At 44.2% G+C, this 22748-nt stretch overlaps 1 long non-coding RNA gene across 10 annotated transcripts in view; it reads right to left on the reverse strand.

The window, feature by feature from the left end:
* The window catches only part of LOC143904244 (uncharacterized), an 82189-nt gene that overhangs the window by 16214 nt on the left and 43227 nt on the right, over window positions 1–22748 (reverse strand). For 4 of the 10 annotated variants that reach the window (XR_013258876.1, XR_013258878.1, XR_013258879.1 and 1 more), the window contains exon 2: window positions 21145–21332. The exons of the other annotated variants lie outside the window; for them this stretch is intronic. This is a non-coding gene — a long non-coding RNA (uncharacterized LOC143904244). The remainder of the gene's footprint in view (window positions 1–21144; window positions 21333–22748) is intronic. 10 annotated transcript variants of the gene reach the window in all.

The following is a 22748-nucleotide window of genomic DNA, read 5'->3' on the forward strand; positions in this document are numbered from 1 at the left end:
TGGAAAAAAAAAACAATTTCGAGGATACTATACATACGTTTAATTAATAAAATTTTGTTTTATTTTTCTATGACTGCATTGTAATTTTATCCAAATTCTTGGTCATATAAAACGTAATTAAACGTATGTATTATCTCCAAAAATTTTTATTTTTTTTATTTTTTTTTTTTTGTTTGTACCGGTAACACTTGGTAAGGTAGATCGATTTTATATTTATATTTTTTACTTCATTTTTATTTGATTTGCCTCAAAACACGAAACTTTACTTAACTAATTATGTCACCTCATACATAATTGACATTCTTGACACGAGATTCATGTGACTATAAATACCGCGCTTGTAATGTTTTATGACCACTCGGGCACACATTATATCTGTCATGTAAAATTAACAAGCGAAAGCGATCAACAACTATCGTCATAACTTTCCCATCGCTCTTTCTCCATCGTTATTTATCGGATTCATCGGAACATCTCTCCTGTCCTGCGATATCGCGACGTCCGGCGGAGATTTTAATAGCGCGCGAGATGTACGATATGCATCGGAAACGGGATCGGTAGCGCGGCGGACGGACCGGACGGCGCGGACGATGGGTCGTGCATCAGTCGGCGCTGTTTCAGCTACTTACTTCTCCGACGCGCCGCGCGCCGGCGGAAAGCGCGTTCTTGATAGACGTATCTGGGACAGGTGCGCATCGGAAAATTCTTCAGATATTTACTCGTCGCTCTCCAACTCGCGCATGAACTTCCCGCGTGATGGATTAAGCCTTTCGCACGTTTCCTCCATTCACGCGTCGTTACGCGGTAGCAACGCCGCCGGTGCATATACGCGCGCGTCTGCCGGCGATCGGGAAAAATGAATCGTAGACGCGCCGCGCGCCGGGGGGGAAAAAGTTTGCCGTCGTACGGAGCAACGAGCGGACTGTGCTCTCGTAATATCTTTTTTTTTTCCTTGTAACTCGCGTTCGCTCGCACGCATGCAATGCGCAAAGAGCATCCTCTGGGTGCCACCGCGGTCGCTCCAATTAGCCAGAATTTTGAACGCCCCTTTTCGCGCAGAGTCGTCGAGTTTCGTCGCGTCACGAAACGCGAGGGGACGAGCTCGAGGACGAGATCTTTTCTTTTCCTATCAGACTCGCGCCGAACTCGCTTAGATGTCGGCGGAGAAAATTTTCGTTTTCCTCCCCCTCCCCCTTCATTTCCCCCTATTCCCGCCCCCTTTCTTTTTGTCCCCTAGACTTTCTCTCCTCGCAACTGTGATTGGAATTTTCAAGTGGGCTCTTCCGCGATCGAGATGAGGGAATGCCGGAGCGCGGCACCGGCTGGACCGGTGAGGGAGGAGGCTGGACGACGAGGGCGACGGAGGGCGCGCGGGATCTTCGAAATTAATGAAACTGAAATTCGCCGAGAGTTTCCTTTCAACGGAAATCACGGAAATGCCTATCGATCCCTTTTTAGAAGACTTTACTCTTTCACGAGGGAGATACGACCGCGGGACGGAAAGGGCCAACGAGAGCGGGGGGAGGGGGAGGGGGGGGACTAACTAGTGTTGCCGCGGAAATCGATTTTCATCGTCGGGCTGGCATTACCCACCGGAATTCGTAACCCAATATTATTCGACGTCACCATTCGCCCGCAATTGTTACTTAACAACGACGGCACCCCCGAGGGAACCGCGCGCTCGCAAAATAGCGAACGCGAAATAAAGCGTCGTCGCGTCGTTACGCACGGCTTTTTTCGCCCAGCCGCCCGCGGAGACGCGCTCTTTCTAATAATCGATGTTTCTCACCGACATCGCGGTCGAAAATGATGATGCATGCTCGGCAGCGCGAATTATCATTTTTGTCAACTGCAAATTTTGTTTCGTATTCTCGGTAATGAGAAACCGATTGTGAGATCGTTTGAACGTCGCAAAGAAATATTGGTTCAATCCTATCGCAATCTCTAGACAATGATATACCAGTTTTGCGGACGCGCCGGTGTACGGCACGGCATTTCGGGGGCTGTCGCGTCTCGCCGTGTAACAGAAGGAAGGATATTAAACGAGGCTTTTTGCCAGCTCGGAATGTTAATACGCCGGTGAAACGTCGGGGTTGTCCCGGGGTATTCGCTTAATCCCGGCAAATACGCACCGATACTCGCAGGAGTAAGAAGCATTTACGGGAGAGCCTCGCTCGCTCGCTCGCTCGCGAGCGTTCTCCCCGAATATATCTCTCTCTCTTTCTCACGCGCGCAAAAAACCCTCGCTTTGCGAAAATCGGGACCGAGAGCCGTCGTTATCTCCGATGGCTCGCTCAACGCTGCAACGGTGAAAATATGGGCGAGCTGAACGCCAAACGGGAGTTAATTCTGACACGATTGCCACATACCGCGTGCCAGTTTATCGTTGACGCATTTCAACGTGTTAGACGCGCGCATTATAACGCATCCCCATTGCATTATTGAATGCACCGTGTATTTTATCTCACGCCGACGAATGGGTGAAACGTGCTTCCACATTCTCTCTCTCTGTTTTTCTCTCGCTTTCTCTTCCTTTCGTGCCGTCTCTTTTCTCCGAACGCTTTTTTTATATCGCGCGCCTGTTCTCGCCGCCCTTTTTATCGTCGGTTATCCCATATCTCATCCTTATCGAGAACGACAGATTGCGCCGTGCGTTATATCATCGAGTTATTGCGCTCTCACATATAGGTAATACGTCTCTCGCGCAATGAAATTCCGAAACTTTTTACACCGTGACGTTTGTTCAAAGCTCCGCTTTTAACGCGGTTTGTTTATCATTTAATTTCGCTCGTTGAGATTATTCCGCCGCGGGCGTCCTAAACTGCGTTTTAGTACTCCGCTCGTCAGAAACGTCAGAAAAATTTTCCCTTACCAGCGAGTGACGTGTATCTTAACCGAGGGAAAAAAAAGTTTAAACGCAACAGCGAACACTCGATGGTGATATTTCTAGGTGACCGACGCTAGTTACACTCATCCCGTCTTCCTGTTTCAATCGGGAGAGTCGAGCAAAAAAAAATTCGTGCGGGTAACGTGACCGAATTGTTCGATGGAGTTCGAAGTAGAAATGAATTCGAAACTTCCAGTTTGGATATCCGTACGTAAAGTTTGAACGGAAACCGGCGGTCGAACTGTTTGATCGATTCCCGATGTCCGGAAGATTCGACTGTCAAGAAAATCGCGCCCGCGGGGAAGATTCGAGCGGGAATGGTAATCGTCGGAAACAGGAATAACCGGCTTTCGTTTGAAACATATCCAAACAACTTCTGGGATTCGCGATTCCGACACGATTTAATTTGACGGCTGAAAAGTCCTAGGAGCATTAAACGTACTTCGTCTTCTTTTCGAGTTTACGTATCGATCTCACGCGCTCAATCTTCCACAATTATGACGATGATACGCTCAAAGAGATTCGGCAGGTACGCGATAAAGCCGTCATCTGGGAACGATCTGGGTGCAAAAATGCGGATACTCGCGCCGATACCTACGTGGGGATCGTAAAATCGCGATGGAAGTCGGATCAGGAAGTGTGTGTGTGTGTGTGGGTGTCGATCTAGTCGGCTAGGCGCCAGTTATTCTGTCCAGCATCCACCTCGAGCGATCGCGCGCTGCCGAGTTATTGCCGGGCTCTTCAAAGGCGATATTTTTCCGCGAGCCGGTATACAGCAAGTCCGCCTCGTCGGCTTCTTATTCATGCGGCCACCCACTCGAAAAACACCGGACGAGGGAGATTCTTACGGTGATGCCCCGGGCCCCGGCACCGCGGCATTGGATTTCTCTATACCGCGCGCTTCGACAATCGCGAGACCGAACAGCCCGAGAGCGAGATTGCAGACGAGCCGAGTCATAAAAATGCAATTTTCTATTTTCCTTGTTTGTTTTCGTTTGCGTCGCGGAGGAGGCGGGGGAGGGGAGAAGGGAGAGGAAAAGAAAGGGAACACTCGACTTTTTTTTTGATACAGTAATCCGTTCTCCGGTGGAGGACGCCCGCGCGGAGTGCCGCCCTTCCGGCTGTGCGCTGCCTAGCCGCGTCGAATCCTTCCTCGATGGCGCGTTTGATAAAGGCATAATTTATCACGAGCGGGAAATATCGCGCTCGTTCAGTCACTCGATTGTCTTATCGAGAAAATCCCTTCCCGGTCGATCGTCAGGCAACTCCGCCGAGCGATTGTCGTGTTTTCCATCCGGAATCCTTCCGCGGATGCGAATGCTTTCCTCGAATCGTGTACCGCCAGTTTCTCATTTTTAAGTAACGACAACGTAATCCACGCGTTGTAGAAGCGCGCAGCAATAAGAACCGCAACTCGAGCGCGCGAGTGAATAATTTATCAGATTTTATTTAACTATAAATCAATCTCGCTATTTATTCTGCGCGACAACATCTACGTTGTCCGAATCGTTTAATCGTGCGATTAAACGATTGTTCGGCGATTATTTTTGAAAATTTGACACTTTAATACAATGTTTCACTCGGCGAAGTAAAACGAAATAAAGCGGAATGAAACTCGAAACACGACATGTCGAACTGCAGTTCGGACGAAAGAATTCGATTCGCGGTGCGATTAATTTCAGCGACACGGATGTATGTACCAAAACCGCATGCCTCGTTGTATCTCTTGCGCTTCCCAGCTCCGTTTCAATTCGAAAATTAAGTTATCGTTGATGGAGGATCATATTTGTTCGCGTTTATTAATTTAACGATCCTCATGAACCGATCCGGGAGATAAGCGGTGTCGAGATGGAGAAAGAGAGAAATAGAGAGCGAGAGAGATCGGAAAATGGTGGAGTAGGCTTAAAGTAGTAGCGGCGTGTACAGTGGTATCGATTCGTCGATATCGGCGCATTCCGCGGGCGGCACGTGTGGAACTTGCGGTTTAGCCGCCCCTGCAAACGCGGCGTCGCGTCGCCTCTCTTCGCTCCTTATGTAAATTACATTATTTCCACGCGCGGCGATGCGCAGATTCCCTTTGGCCTCGTCTCGTCGGTTTCTCGGGTTCTGTCGGCCTCTGCGCCGCGGCTTATTCCGGCGGCGAAGGACGAGCGCAGGCAGTGACGAGGGAGATTAAGACTAATACCGGGGTAAACGGGGACCGCAGCGATGCGCTTATGCACAATTTAGATATCATTCAGTTGCGCGCGCGTACGCAGAGAAGATAAACGACGATGAATATTTGAGAAAGAAAATCGGTCGACACACGAAAATATGAACAACGATTGTTTCCAATTGCTGCTAAATTATCAACTCGATATTTTTTCATGCTACTAGTAAATTAGGCATTATGAATATTTCATTAGACGTGTTTTCCAGAAGCATTTCTGTAAAGCTCAAAAATTTAAATTTATGTATTACATCATTACGTGTTTGTAAAATACAAAGTGAACAACAATCCATCTCACTCTGAGCAATGATTTATTTAAACTACCTGCTATATATATATATATGAATCACAGAAGATCAACATGAGATTGGAAAATTTAGAAAAAAAGGTCATGTATACACTTTTTTTGTATTTGATTAAATTTGATTAAATTTTTTTCATATTACCTTAAACATGTTAAAACAAATAGAGTTGGTTCGAAAAAATGTCAACTATTTTCTTCGCCACAAAACGATCGTATATCAATGTTGACCCGCGGGGGACATCTCTGCATCTCCAATTTGAGAAAGTGGCGGAGCACTTCGAGGCTCAGGACGTACGGTATATCGGCGTGAAATTAACGGCAATAATCTCAACCCGAATCCCGGTGTAGTACACAAGCGGCGAGAGCCGCGCGGGCGCGCGCATCGATCCCATCGATACCCGCCACACCACCACGTGCACGTGTAAGTCCCATGCGTTACGTACGGGGAATTACTTACGTGCCTGTGGCTTAGCTACTTACGCCCGGGACGCCTCGCCTCGATTCCTCATGTAAATTGCGTCGTTTCCGGCTGACGGATCACAGCCCGGACGCGGAACGTTGCGCTCGCTGTGTATACGACCTGCATGCATCGCCGTCGAATCGATGCATGCCGCGTTACGGTTCCTTCCCTCGTCTCTCCCTCGTCCTTGTCCCTCGCCTGACCCCTTAGGCCTCCCCCCACCCCGCGGGGGCTCGAGTTATCCGTTAGGTCTGCGGGTCTGCCTCTTGTTCCGCTGTTCGTCCACGACTTGTGATACGTACGTGCAGGCGCATCGTTCGAGGCCGATCGTAATCGACGCGGGTTGGGTGTCTTTGACGCGATGAAAACGCGTGGCGCGCACTCGAGCGACGTTTCCTTCCGAGACTAAGGGAGACGCGCGCGCTTTTCTCCCTCGGTGAGGCAACGTATTATGCGTTTATCGAGCGTGGATTATTAAGCGTCCGACGGTCTTGCAAAAAAATTAGAGGACAAAGGGGAAAAAAACGAGGGGAAATAGAGAAAAGCTCCGATGAGTTAATAAATCGCGTCGCGTTATCTCCGCGTCCGTGGCGAGCAAACGCGCTCTCTTGCGCGCGAGGAAAACCCATTTCTTCGCCACGCTCCTCCGCCAGTTTACAGATTGAATCTGCAGTTTTAATCGCAATGCGTACAAATCGAGCGTTAAATTACGACGCACCAATTAGCGCCCGACTATCCGCCGTTAAAAAATGTATGTCTTAACTCTCTCATTAATTCGTACATATTACGCAACTTATTAAATCGCAATGTATTTAATCTGCCGTCGGCGAATCGCGAATTGAATATATATACAATATTCAGTTCACTCACCCGGAGGATGACAAATCGAAAATATACGATGTAATTACATATACATTACGGATTAAATACGTGTTAATTAATTAAACGTGAACGAATTAATACTCCACCGGTCGAGCAAAGCGAAATATCGAAGCGCTCTCTCTCTCTCTCTCTCTCTCTCTCTCTCTCTCTCTCTCTCTCTCTCTCTCTCTCTCTCTCTCTCTCTCACTGTACGGTTCCTCAAGACAAACGATCGTGCGGAGATTTTTCTCCTTTCGGCTAAACTCCCGTAAAAAAGAAATTAATAGACCGGGACGAGAACAAGCGTCGGGATTGCCTTTAACTTGCAATAGAATTGGCTGTAAACTGAAATAACATTCTTATTTCGTAACAAAAAGTACCTATAGTTATGTTCCGACGCGTGACAAATGCAATATCACGATTAAAATAAATCATTTATTGCCCAACTCTCTTCCTCCAAAGTACAGGGGCAAATATCGTAGGCGCTATACTATCTCTGAGAAATCTTCCTCAAAGAGTGATCCCAATAACTAGAATCACGGTTCCGGTTATCGAGATTACCCGAATAACTTTCTACTAGTAATTCTCTGCTAGTTATGCAGGAATAACGTTTAATCAAAAGCGCATCGCGAGGAAGTTTCGAATGGTTGATTCTGGTTAATAGCAATAACCAGAGTCAACAGTTTAAAACTTCTAAAAGGGATCGAGTTATTCGGCGAACTAGCTGGATCGTTGTGATCCACGCGACACGATTCTAAACGTAACGTAAAAAGTGGAAGGCTACAACGGCTTATTAGAGTTGCAACCTTCCCGTCGCTAATTACTTATCAGACTCTAACGTTGATAGTGCGACGTTAAACTTTTTTAAAAGAGAGAAGAAAAGAAAAAGGTGGGAGATTCCCACGCAAAGTCGGTAAGCCGCACGAACGCAACGAATCGTAGAGATATCGTCGAAGACGAGTCGGAGACGCGTTGAGCGTTTCGTGGAAAATATCATGGCCATGACGCATCTTATCGTCGCTTCGCGCCTACGGAATTGTCTGTCTAGGTCTTGACGATATCTACTTGCCTATTGTGCTCGCGGTGCGAGTACAGCGCGTCAACCCTCTCTCTCTCTCTCTCTATCTTTCTCTCTTCCCGTGTATGATGTGCGATGCACGTGATTTATATTTGTAGAAACTGTGCCGCTGCGCGCCGGATCCTTATCGGCGCCGGATGAATACAGCGTTTGCGAAATTGGAACGCGCGCAACGCCAGATAGATTTATTCTATATTCGGAGGTCTCTCTCCGCGTCGCGTCAGTTTCCAAATCGAGATCCCCATTTCAGTTTGTTTTCGCTGGCCGCAAAATTTGTCGCGATTGTAGCGTTTCGGTATACTCGTCGTCTCCGCGGTCGCACGATGAACCGTAATTTCGATAATTTCGTGCGATCCAGTTCGCGCGTCGCGCTGAATCAATCTAGCTGTGTATTCCAAACCAAAGCGAGACCTTCCGCCTTTCGGAACGCTGACCCGCGAATTTCGTTTGTCCCTTCCGGATCTGCTCGAAGGTGCTCGCCTTGCTACGCTGTCTGTGTAAGAGATGCACCGCGAGGAGAGAAAGCACAGTTTGGGCATACAGATGACTGGTCGATTCGATCGTTAAACCCTCATCGTATTCCGCGTACCTAAATTATTCCTATCGAATAACGCGCCGTGTTTTATGCACGCTCTGTCACCCCCCGCGCTTACGAGAAACTACCCTTATCGATCAAACTTCTTTATAATACACGGAAATAATTGTATTCTTCGTCGACCGTTTCATTAGCTCTCTACTTAATGCGCTTACCTCCGCGAGACGTGATACGGTCTCGTTATATCAGCTTGACATATCGCGTTCGCGACATACGCGTGACGATGATAATTCGTCGTAACTTGAGCCAGCCACGCGACAGGGAGTTCGTATTAAGTCGCTACAATTGACTCGTGACTTAATTATTTACTACATCATTCATCGGCACAAAATACGACGACGACTCCCGTGAGATAACATTACGCATACTTCCATCGTCGCAAAGGAAGCCCGTATAATATGGATAGACACGTAGACCGCGGCTTTATTGCGTAATTTTAGATGCTCTTGCGCTAACGTACATCACACGCGTGTTTGCTCATGTATAGTCTTATTCAGGAACGTTACGTCGTACGTAACGAGACAATAAATGGCTTTTCTCCGCTCTAAATTTTGTACCATTAATATTCTATTCGTCTCTTCACTTTAGCAAGTAATTCAAGGGAAAGGGACGACGCGCAAAGCAACGGCGTAACCGGGAAAGTAATAAATTCCAGAAGTTAAAAATTTCAGCGCGAAATCTCGTTTGCTCGTTTCGAGAGAAAATCTATTTCGAAAAATTAATAAATATATTTTTCATAACGTATATATAAATGACGTTAAATAAGTTCTACGTATATGGCGACATAAATTGTTATGACATATCTCAATAATTGCTATTGTCTAAATTAAAAAATTCAATATTTTGTTTAAACAGAAAATAATTGAGGTAATTAATAACGAAATATCAAGATTTTTACAAATAATATATTACATATTTATTCTGAAAAAGATGTTATTGACTCGATACAATGATATTATTGGAAAATTATGCAAGTTTAATACGTATAGAAACAACATTATTGATTTTCCAATTATCAAATTCGATCTTTTCCAAGCGTCGTTTAAAATAAAAATATTACATTGCAATTAATTAGAAAAGATGCCATTTTCTCTATACCATTTTTCGGTCGGATTAGATCTCGGTAATCTAAAAATAATATATTTGTATGAATTTTGTATACTTTTTCCAACTATTGAGTAGGCAGCGCGGGAGCGCGTATATTTCGAAACATCTAGGTGCATTACGCGGCTCCACAGCAACGTTGTAATGAACACTTCTATACGTAACATAATAACGTATGGCTACACCGGCAAAACGATGCGTAAACTTTGCATTTTATTCTACCTCCGTATTATCGTGTTACCTCGTTGTATCGCTGTTTACGAACCATGATTGTCGGCGTATCTATGCATACTCGCGGAATATATTCGCGCGCTATACAGAAGGAGCAATAAATTCTATTAAAGCACTCTCGTAATTCTGATAAGATATTTATCTTTCGAGATAGTTTCACTCAGGCGCTTTTATACGCGGAATAATCAAACGAGTATAAAAGAAATCACCGATTCCATTTGGAAAAGAAACTTCGATGAGCTTGGAACGTTGAAAATTGCGACTTCGAAAGGGATTCTTTTTAATCGTGATAACCAAACAATCTTTTTCTTATTTTTTTTATACATCGCCGCATTGTTTGCAGCGATTATAAAATAATACGACATTTACACTCTTAAATTAGATCCCCCTGGAATGAAATTATACTTGCATAGAGACGCAAACAGACGATATTTATTTTGACTCATGTTCGAGGAATTTAACGCGATTCTCGCTTCGTGCAACATGGAAATAAATTGTTGGACCTGTCAACGTGCAGTTTATCAGTAAAGTTTGGGAACTTCGCAGATATTACTGCTAAACTTCGTTGGACGTTGCGAGTAATTAATCACCGCGCGAGCAACCCCGGTTAGGCCGAAATACCGTCTTTTAATCGCATACAACATCGGACAGCTTATTTTTTGACGCGGAGAGGTCAACGTAATTACGGGAACAATACGGGGCGCCCGATATTAGCGGAACCGGGAACAATACATATGTATACATTAGGATCCTTAACAAAGCGGTCAGGGATTCAGGAGCACTTTGGGGGAACGGGTGCTATTTCGACGAAAATAAATCGCGAGCCGTTAGAGCGTCGTGCTGAGCGTTCCTTGGAAGGACTGGGGATTAGCACGTTCCACCTTGTTCTGGTCTCACGAACAACAATCACGACCCTAAATCGGATCATAAATAAAGGGCAGCCGTGAAGTGGCGCGCGCGCTAGAGCCAACCAACGGCCGAAACAGCTCGGCCCGTGCCGTGGCTATAGAGCCGCGTGGGGCTCGATTCCTCGGCGAGTTCTCCGCAGTTTCCGCAGTCTTCCGAATTCCATCCCAAACGACCCTCTGCGTGCTTGGATTCTCGACCGTGCACGATTTCAGGCGGCGGCGCGACCTGGCACAACGAACTTTATAATGGTCGCGCACTTATTCAGCGATGCGGGTAATTACGATAGATCGCGGTTGTCTCGCGTCTCGCGACGATATCGGGCGCGAGCGCGAATTTAGCGATGAGCGCTCGCCAAGCCGCGGCACGCCGCCGTTCAGGAAGATTTCGGGATATTCCAAACTGACCAGGATTGACCCACTTTGCCGTTACAAATCTTCGCGTATCGCGCGGATTCTTCCGCGAGCGCGCGGAATGTAAAACGCGCGTACGAATGAATTCATAGGAAAGTAGCGGTCTTGAGAAAATCTTTAACGTACATACGTTCCTCAAACGGGGAATAACCCCGTACAGAGCGGGAATATTTCAGGAAGCAAGATTTATCGCGAGCCTGTATAATTCGGATTTTCTCTTTATATCTAAGTTTGCTCAAGCGGAGATACTGCGAGGTACTGGAATCTCTTACGTGCGTTTATACCAATGCGACGCATTCTTTTTTTTTTTTTTTTTTTTATTCTCTTGCAGAATATGTAGGATATGTAAAGATAAGAGAAAATTTAACTTCGAATATAAATGCCAAGATAAATTTCGCGGTATGCTTTTTTTTTTAATATTACCTTCACCAAATTAGAAAAGTTTATCCGAGAAAATCGTATAATTCTTTTGCATTATGCATTGTAACGTTTAATGACGGAAACTGCAAGTTACACGAGACGTATAGATACTGAACATTTCTCCCGCTGACACGTTCTTAGCGTTGAGCACGTTTCTTCCATCGCATTGCCACTCTTTTAATTAATCAACGGTAATAACGGCGATCTATTGTCTCGCCGTTGCCGGCTTACGAGGTGAACGCTTTGTCCACCGGCATAATTAGTATTAATCTGGAGATCGATAGCTCCCCGGCTACAATTAGAATGCCGCGCGACGTTCAATACCGTCCCGGCGCATTCGGTCATTATTAATCGTAAGCGCGAAGAACAAGGCGATAGCCACGATGACGTTTTGTCTCGCTGTGTTTCTACACGTATATACGCTCGCGGTCGGCCGCGAGGGCAATTCGAGGCCAATTAGCGAACGTCGAATAAAATCCGCGATAACCGTGACAGTCAGGTGCGGTAGACAGAGTCATAACTTTGGCGCGGCGAGAGACAGCTTTTTTACTCCTTCGCGACGCTGGGACGTCCCGCTGATGCGTGGAAAAAAAAAAAAAAAAAAGATTAAAAAAGGGGACCATATTCCACTCCGCGCGCGCGCGCGCGATAATCCCTCGGCAAATTTTTCTTCCGGTCTGTTCTAATTGGAGAAAACAGCGTCGTCACGTCCGCAGCAAAAGCGCACGGGAAAAGAGACTCGCGCGAAACCGAGACCGTTTTACCGCGATCTGGGCGGAAGCGCTTTTCGCGCGTCGTTATCCCGTGGGTAACAATCGGAACGCGGTTAATGAAAGGCGCGCCAAGTGCGTCCGTAGCCGGTGTAATCGGTAGATACGCGTTATTCCTCTCTCGTTATCGCGCCAGCACGCTAGCTGGGACGGCCTGGAAAAATGTATATTCGAGTCGAGTTGCGCAGAGAGAGAGAGAGAGAGGGGGGTCCTCGCTGAAAACTCTTTGGAAATTGTTTCCTTTGTCCTTTTTTTCCTATTAAGTCCCATGCATATTAATCACCTTCATTTACTACTTCTTTCGTAGATACTTCTTGTTTTTCTTCTCAACTTCCTCTTTCGTTTTCCTCCCTTACTTCGGCGCCTGCCTGCTCCGCTCTTCGCCTTAAGAGACAAGACTTTCTCCGCAACTTTTCCAGCGGATGCAACGGTGAAAAAGATTGTTGTAATTACGCGGTGAACGGTGATATCCTAGCGAAATTCGCCCAAGTGCGCTAATGCGATGTACCGATTTCTTTAAAAAATAAATCTGCATAAACTTATCGCACCTGCAAAGTGCGATAAGTTAGTAGTATAAACGTATATTTCGCAGACATATATATACTTAGTTCCCGCTCGCCTGTCAAATACACGACTTCTTAATGATCCTGCAACTCAAATAACAAGACTGTATAATAATTTCGACAATTCTTAATTAAATACTGTCGAAAAATGTTAAAGTTTTCCCAAAAATTATCTAAAAGGAAAAAATTTGTGAACAAAGAAGATATGGGAAAAATATAAAAAGATTAAATGCTATATACTATTAGGTCCCATAAAAATCCCTCTTACGCAAGAATTAATTTATGTGGCAAGACTTGAAAAACGATTTCGTGAATTTCGTATTGAATTATCGACACGGTATTTATCTACAGCGCCGACGATATCATCCGGATTTCCTTTCTCTCGTGGGATATCTCGTCTCGGGATATGCTCCGCAGTCTCCGCACTCCGTTCTCCACGCCCACCGGACGCCAGCACCAGCAATCTTGAGCGCGCGCGCGCGAGTGCACAGCCGAAATATTTTATTCCCTTTGTTAATCCCCGCCATTTCCACGTAGCAGACTCGCAGCAGTATTTCATTGCGGCGTCCGTTAATGAATGCCAAATTAAATCGGGGAACGTGCTCGCCGGCACGCTGCGAAGAAAAATAAGGAAGCGGAGGAAGAAAACTATATATACCGCTACGACAAGAGCCAGCTTTGCATCGCCGAGTTTTGGACCCGTTATCCCGAATACGCTTTTAGGAGAAGAAATTATCGCAAGCCGGGCTGCGCGCCGTCAGCCGCGGGAAAATCCTCTTGTTTATGTCTCGGAATCGAGTGGTCCCCGAGGAAGCAGGGTACAATGTAACGAGAGAAATTAGAGTTCCCGCCACGGATTTTCCAAGAAGAAGACAAAGTAAGAGAAGCGAAATGCTGAAGGCGGAGCGGGCAGACGGAGACGAGACGGAGAGGTGCGCCCGGGCTAAATTTATTTGCATAGGCCCCCCGAGTCTCTTTCGAGCGGAAATACAACTAATTGGATTCCCCGGCATCACCACGCGCGTACGTGTGCAAGCGTACTTTTTTCAGCCACCCATTCTATCCCTCTCTCTCTCTCTCTCTCTCTCTCTCTCTCTTCGTCTTTTATGCGAAAGGAGTCTGAGAGGAAACCGGCAAGGAGAAAGCACATCGACTAATCCAATTCCGTCCGTATGCAACCGGTCCTTCTTCCCGCTTCTTTCGCTCTTTCTTTCGTCCCGCTTTATGTCGCTTCGCGCCGTTTCTTCTTCACGGGGACCCGCGCCTCCGTCGACCCGTTGAGAATTTATTTTTCCGTACGAGAGAGCTCCGTGCTAAACTCTCGAGGTATGCTGAATTTAAGTACGGACAACCGAGGTACGCGGGTGTGTAGAGATGTATATTTGTGTGTATGTGTGTGCGTGTGTGTGTCGCCGGCAAAACTATAAAATGCAGAAAGGCGGCGCGAGTACTATCCCGTATTGATTTTTGCACGATGCCCCCCCCCCCCAATCGTTTATCGCACATCGTATGCACGTATACGTACTTGCCGTCGCCGGCGTTCATTCAGGATTTTGTTTGCCAGAATAAACAGAGCGCGAGAAATCCGCACGTCGCACGAGCTGAGAACCGAAATTTCGTTTCTTTTCTACAATTACACACCAATCAAAGCGACTTTGTTCTCTTATAACGTAGGGTAAAATAACATCGACTCTTGAGAGAAGGAAATTAATGAATTTGCTTTGTAAAATAATGTTACCTTTATTTAAATGGCAAGACGAAACACTAAATATCTTCTTCTGCAAAATCTTCACTTAAAGTCATTACAAAAGGTTCATTCATCTTTTTATTTCTTTTTAGTTTCTATATATTGTATGAAGTTAGATATAAAAAAATAAAGTTGTTAACTTTATTTATTATTTATTCGCAAATTTTATCCTCCCTTACCAAAATATACACTATAATTTGATAAAACTATTTAAAAAAAAGAGCAATATTAAGTCAACGTTTTCCGAAGGAAAATATATCTTGCAGCCATAATGAAATTAGAAAATTAATGCTCCTTGCCGAAAGGCAAAATTCTGCTGACAAACTAACCGTGCGACAAGCGACACGGCGCGGCGCCATAAACTATATTGTAGCAACTTTTGTGAAATATGTATTTCCACGCCGAAACTCGGTGGCCGATGATTGAAAATTCATCGCGAAAATTCCCTTTATCGAAATGCTTCCTCCGACATCGAGTTTAAATAGCGGTGTGAATGCCATTTAAGAATCGCGCTAGTTTTCCAAGCTATTGTTCATTTATCCGCGTTACCGTGTAACCGGCCAAAAGGTACGGCGCGGCGGCATCTCCGGGAGGGATCGCGATGCCGGGCTCGACGTCTATTCAAGGCACGTTAATCATAAAGCATGCTCTAGCCGTACGCCCGGTGAATTCGCGCGTACCTTGTTACTTTAAATATAAAAATTTCCCAGAAATCGCGAAGAGAGAAAGTAAGGGCGCGAGGGAGAGAAAGAGAGAGAGAGAGAGAGAGAGAGAGAGAGAGAGAGAGAGAGAGAGAGAGAGAGAGAGTGAGAAGGCAAAAGGAGGGAGGGACGAAGAAGAAGCGGCTTTGAAATTTTACAAGGGTTGCCGCGGCAACCGAGTAAGCGTGCAACCGAGTTGTCTATTTGCATGAGCGAGCGGTGCCGTTTCGCCGACTTGCCGCCCGCGATGCGAATAAATATATACAAAGCGCGCACGACCGATTACGTTTCGTCCCGCCGACCCTCCCGTCGTCCTTCGCACTGCAGTCTTTCCTCTCTCTTCTTGCCTTTGTTTTCAATTCACTTTATGCCGTCGTTTTCACGCTGTCGCGCGGAGATTCTTTTAAGTCACTCGGTTTATACCGGGAATCACGATTAATCCGGGCGTGGGTGAAGTAGATCAACATCCGCGGAGAACTTTTAACTATCAGGGAACCGTGGCGCGGAGGAAGGAGAGCGACAGGAAAGTTTTCGTCGAGTTCGTCCGGCAAGTTTCGAGAGTCCGAGATATCGTCGAGCCATCAGCTCCTTTCCCGTTCTCTCTCTCTCTAGCCTCCTTTCCTTCTTCCATTCTACTTTTGTCTTCTCTTCCGATCGGCCTTATGTTATTTCCCTAGCTCTCCGAGGCGCGGAGAGCTGTCTTTTACGAGACGGCGAGACGCGAGATCGCGAGGATCAAAAAGATACCGATAGCCCATTACCGTAAAGGGGAGTTTTCTCTCGCTTTTTTTCACGCGGCCAACTTTTCCTCGTCGTTAGATTTCGGCATATTTATTTCAGGGGCTGTCTCTTTACCTCGGAGAAATGTGTCCTATCGCGCGCGAAACGAAGGGAAAGAGGGGGGAAGACTGGGGTTGGACACCGATCCGAGGTGCTCTCCGATAATCGAAAGACGGTGGTCGCGCACGAGTTGTACGCTCCCGGCTCCCGTTTATTCTCTCTCGCAGCAGCGTGCTCTATCGAGAACTCCCACGGTCGGATGTCAGACGTGGCGCACTACCGCGGTGATTTCCGCTCCGCCAAGCGTAGGGCACGCCGGAAACGTATTCGCCTCGTCCCCATCTTTCGTATCGGTCGTATCGTCGTCGTCGTCGTCGTTGTTACTCGTTTTTACGTTGCCCTACATTCGATCGCGTAATCTATCTTATTCCCTTATTATGTAAAAGTATTCCCTCGCTGAGCGCGCTTCCTTTGAAACTGCAAACATTCCTCGGTTAATTTTGAGATATTTTCCACAACGAAAATGTTAATGGGACACGGACTCCCGAGCTGTGAACGACTGAAAGTGGAATGTTCATTTGAAATTTAATCTCCCGAGTTATTAACGAACAACAAACAATTTATTCCCCACGTTTTAAGTAGACTTTAATTTAAGGACCTTAATTTAATTATTCAAATATGTAACGTCGAAACGTTCGTGCAGAGAATGGAGAGAATGGCGTGCCCCCGTTGCATTTCCGCCAAGAGAGAATCAACTCGAGATTGATCAAGGAATCCGCGCTTTAAAGGAAATGCACTTAGCAGCCGGTGTTTGTATTAATTTCATCATCGATTGAAAATCCTGACGGCCGTTTCTCCTCAGAAACAAATTCGCTCGCGCGCGAAGGATTGAGAAAAAGTTGAAAAGCGCATCCTTCTTCGACGTGTAATACCGTTACCGTGTAGGGGGTACGCGCACGCGGGAGTGCCACGTCCCGCTGCATCGGTCGATCGATCACACGGCCGATCAATCTCCGTCGCTAACTGTATCAATCTGCTCCTCGCCCTCACTTTTCCCCAGTTGCAACGGTTCACCCTCTCGAAAGCTGCATAATGTTCCAGTTCGGTAGCTGCATAATTGATTCGTCATGGCGCGGTCTGGCTCATAAGCTCGACTCCCCGTGTCTTCCGCCCACGCGCGTTCGTTTCCGTCTTGCCACTTTGGGATTAATCACCCGAGGAGCGCGCGCTCGTATAAAATCGACCGTGTCGACGTCGCATCGCGATCCTCGATCAAGTATAATAAATATGTCGAGATGTAAAACGACTAAAACGCGACGGTCGTGTACCTACATTTGTTCCTCGAGACGACGAAAAAAAAAATAAAAAATTGAATATCTGAAGTACGCGCGCGTGAAAACTCATAACGATTATGGTTTAAAGATGCAAAAATATATTTTAAAAATTAATATATATTTCCGCTGTAAATTAATCCAAATATCCTTCCGTTCTGATATTCTATATCATGCTTTCATGTTATTCATAAATTTTCTGTCAAAAGTATATAAAAATAATATACTCCGAGAAGTCGATAATTAAAAATTTACAATACGTCTAATCGGATAACTTTTCAGTTTCAATTTGATTTCAGAAATGCAATTATATAATTCGCAATGCAAAGTTATTTAATTAAAACTATTTAAAATTCGCAGCTTTAATTCTTGCTGACATTCAAAATAAATTGACTAATTATCGATTAAGGTTATCGACATATTTCAAAGCTTCATTATTAAAAATCATTGTATATAAGCAATAAAGCTATTATTATTATTAATATTGTAATTATACAATACACACGCGATAAGCTTCGAGATTGAAATATCACTGCGCCGGGTAGTCGTTAGTGGTAATATAAATTACGGTTAAGGTTTGCAAACTGAAACTCGTTTTGTCGAGGTAGTTATAATTTATCGAGACACAAACTATTTTCAAACTATTCCCACAATTCAATAAACTCGAAGAGTGAGGTTGTCAGTGTGTACGCGGTGACCGGAAACTGCTAAAATTCCGTTACAATTTTCTCCCTTAGCGTCAACGTTTTACGCGCCAACATTTTTCATTCCGCGATAAGACACTGCCGAGTTGACTTTATTGTCGTTATCGAAATATGTATAATCGATATCACTTACGTGTTTGCTTAATGCGAGTAATGTCGTTAATTAACTTTACTAATATCAATTTGATTGTCTCAATCAATCTTTATTTAATTCAAAATTAATTATATGTATACAAACATAAATAATAATCACTTTGTAGATTTTATATACTCATTTACGACTAATTAGGACAATGTTTAAATAATTTAGATCTTTAGAACATCTATTTTTCAAAAGACAGTTCTCTCGGAAGAATAGTAAAAATATATGTATATTTAAACGCGCTAAGTATACATTTGTAACAAAGCAAAGAATTATTTAGGCCGGTATTCATAGTTTTCAAGATCGTCTTAAGTAACGTCTTAAGACGCTAATGCGGCTCTGTGATTGGTTCATGACATCTTAAGATTGAACTTAAGACGGTCTTAAATAACTTATGAATACCGGCCTTTGTTTCAGAGTCCTAAAAATTTTAATGAAAAGCATTACTACTTACAACTTACAACCCAATACATAATGTTCAGAATTATACGTGACATTATTTTAAAACACAGTTTCTTTTGATTTTAATGAGAGAGAGAGAAGATACATAAAATATAATAAATAACATAAAAAATAATTAGGGATATATATATATATACATCGGGGTTAATATATATTAAGGTTAACACATATAACTAATTTTTTGCAATAAGTTTTCGACTTATATAAGGATTATATAAAAAGAATCATGAGGCATCATATTATATAAGACAAAGCAGCCGGAGAAGAAGATTGATAAAGAAAGTCGTTGGAAAAAATGGCTCTTAACGTGTTCCATTTTAGATCGTCTTATATACTATCTACGTGTTAATTGAGGTTAACGATTTCGTTAGCGCAGTTTTAATTAACGCCGGTGCATCTCTCACGGTCGATCATAAGTTCCTCAAAGTTTGTAAATACATTAGAGTCTGAGAAGCGCGCGTTTAATTGGATTAATTAAATCTCCGATCTACTCTCTCTCGATAGGCGACATTTCGCTTTTTCATCTCCGTTTATTTTATTTCGCTGCCTCCATTTCGTTTCAGGATAAAATTAATGTTGCTTAAGATGAAGCTCCGCTTGTTAAGAGGCGAAGGACCAAACTGGATGGCGTGGCGTGAAAGGTAGCTACTCGGGGTTTGCTCGTTTTTGCTTATCCCATCGATATAAATCATACCGGAATTTGCGATATCAATAGCTTTTCGAACGTTGCGGAAAGTGGCGCCGGTATAATTTATATCTCAAGTATAGAGAAAGAAATGGAGAGAAAGAGAAGAAGAGAAGGTAAGAGAGAGAGAGAGAGAGAGAGAGAGAGAGAGAGAAGAGAGAGAGAGAAACTGTGAGGTTTACAATATATATATATCGCGAATGTATTGTCTGTGTGTAGCCGGATGTATTTTTACCCTTTATTTTTTTCAACTATTCGGATATAGTGTGCCGAATAATGAACGATCGTATCGCTCGGGTTGGATTTCCAACGGCACGGAAGATACTTTCAGCTTTTGTATAGGTACATACATGGAGAAATACATACATCGATAGATATACATCGGCTGGCCACCATCGACGGCACCCGAGCGTTGCATTCTCTTTGACCGCAGTTGAATTTGACCGACTCTGATACGGGGCGCAAGAAAAGCTCTCCAAACGGAATGCTTTAAAGCTCGTTCCCCTTGAGAAGCTGGCGAGAAGCTGCATCACTACTATTGTTATCGGAGCGACTGTACACAAGGCGGTAAGGCTCTAAGCTCTAATATCTTTCTCCTTTTCGCTTCAGTCCTTCCGACCGTCTCTTTCCTTACTCCCCCTCCCCCCCCACTCTCCCTTCTCTCTTTATGTTGCCCAGATTTTTCAACTTCCCAACCGTTCTACGTCTTTCTGTCTCCTCTATCGCGTTCTTCGCTCTTCGAGGAAAATATCGTCATGTTTATAATTTCAACTTTCCTAGATGCAACGCAATCATCCTAACCGAGCATTTTTCTTCGATTTTATCATCTCCTTTTCAAACCTGACCTTTTTTTTCCCTTTCATTCCGCTTCGTTTTTACGCTCGCCCCTCACCAGTCTTCGTTGTCTCTTGCGTTTCCTCCAGTTTCTCTATTTTTTCCGTATGTTTCTTATCCTCTTACCAACTCTTTCTCTCTCGCGGGACAACGCGACCTTTTAATCGCGTTGCTCTCTCGCTCGCGCGACATCCACCCGTACCATCCTGTTCCGCGATAGCTCTGCTATTTCAGCTCCTCCGACTTTCATACTCTTCGCTTCCTCTTTCCGTATCCGCCGCTCTCTACTCTCATCCAGTCTTATACCCTCTCCAACCGCTTGGCGAGTTATACCCCGTAAACCGTGGTACTTTGTTGGTCACGGTGTGCAATCTCACGAAGGACCAGACGAAGCGTGACCCTATCTACCCACCCATCACTCTTTTACCTATCTACTTTACCTTGCCTTGCCCCATCTTACTCTATTCTGTCCACCACCTACCCTCTTATTCCGAGCCACCTTATGTCCTCATGGAAGACGCATATTTACGTGGGAAAGCACGCCGCTCGTGAGAGCCCCGAAAAAAGGGCACGAGGCATTGTCATCACGGGACAAAATACCTCAGGATAAACATTACGTAATTTCATCCTTTCGGGCCCTTCATAAATTCCATTCGCTTTTCATATTAGTATTATTAATATTTCACACGAGCAAACATTAATCGCAATTGAAAGATCAACGAAATTACGACTAATTGTAAGCGGATTACAAAATACGAGCAAAATACGGACGTAAATGGTAGGTAAATATATATTTTGTCATACTCAACATTTTCGAGCTTTTTGTCATTTTAGTCAACTGCCCGACGATGTATGCGGAACGGCTCTCGTACGGTGAGACAAATGAAATAATCGGAATAAATTTGCGAGGGCTCGGGAAGAATGAGGTCGAGCAGGTAGAAAGAAGGAGGGTCCTACCTGTTGACGCGCTAAGCGTTCATGACGTTCGCGGTTTGCCCTACACCAGCCTCCTCATATTGCGATAATCTAAAAATGTCACCGCAGGCACGGTGATCTACTCCAACAAGATCAAGCACACGCCTCTCCTCTCTCGAGTATCCGTTTAACCTTGTAGATGGTCCATGCGATAATAGCACCGAAAAGACCTGTTAAAACATTTTCTTTTATATATAACTTTTATATAACGACTGTTTTTAAAACGCAAATATTTATAACTATATCCTTTCTCGGGAATAGATGTTAATAACGAATGCTTAGAAAAATTTAAAAATTATCTGTGCTATATAAAGGTACGATGGATATACATACATATGTTATTCAGTTTTATTTATAATACATATCCTACTTTTTATAGGTAGATACTTTTATATAGATAATGTAACGTAAAATCCAGATCAAAAATAGGATACGTATCCTATTTTTGATCTGGATTTTACGATATAATAATGATTTGTTAATTCGACCAAACTGGCTACCTTCATTTAATATAACTGTCACGACGCAACGTTTCGACCATTGATTTTGGTTTTTTGTGAATCTAATAATAAGTCATGAAAGCAGTGAAAAGTATTTCAAAAATATCCCTCTAGCCATGACATGACATTGTGTCAGGTTTCTGAAATACTTTTTACTGCTTTCATATTCACGACAATTATATTAAATAAAAATAGCCAGTTTATAGTCGAATTAAAAAGTCATTATTGTTAGTTATTTAGCGAAACAAAGTTTTATATTTGATTTTACGTTAATCAAACATAGTTACGGTACGAATTGGGTTTATTTACGTTACACATGTGTTTGTTTCTCTAATAGTGAGTGGATAAAGCAAAAAAAAGAAGTAGAAAAGAGAGAGGAATGCACAGAGACGTGATGGGATGAGACAATTCATGTTTTGATTAATGGATCACTTTAATAACGTCACATGGAGATAGATGCAAAATTTTCTTTGTAATACGTAACAGAGACGCATTTGTTAAAACTTTTTTGCGTCACATCTGAATATTCCATTAGTGACGTATTTCACGAGTTAATTCATTAGAATCTGTAAATTCCCCATAGAAACTCGCGTGAGTATATAGGATTGTTCGATTCTTCGACATTCCACCAACCGCCGCAATGTGAATGCTACTTCGCATCTTGTTTTCGGGTTGGCCGTCTTTTTTCTCGCTTTTTGTATGCAAATGGAACGAACGCGAATCTACCGCTATTATTAGGACCGTTGATCGATCGCATTTGTCCATGTCGGGCGGGAATATGTAATGAAAATACCGAGCACAGCGACAAGCGGGAGATATTTGTGTATCAAAAGAGGCTGTCCTGAGATATCTAGTCGTATCTAGTAAGGAAAAATCACGCGACACGGGGACACGGTCTCCTTCCGGGCAAGCAAAAGCGTTATCGATCAGCCGAATGTGATCGCGTACTCGTTTATAACGGGGATACGCTTGTGCTAAAACGCCCGGGGTTGGGGGGGAGGGGGGGTCGACGGTAAGCGTAACATTTTTCTAAACTTACGCTTACCGATATCGAATTATTTTCGCGGGTGAAATATCGTCGCGGAC

The sequence above is a fragment of the Temnothorax americanus genome, unplaced genomic scaffold, assembly GCF_048541705.1.
Source record: "Temnothorax americanus isolate GAGA-0224 unplaced genomic scaffold, ASM4854170v1 Scaffold5, whole genome shotgun sequence".
NCBI classification, from domain to species: domain Eukaryota; kingdom Metazoa; phylum Arthropoda; class Insecta; order Hymenoptera; family Formicidae; genus Temnothorax; species Temnothorax americanus.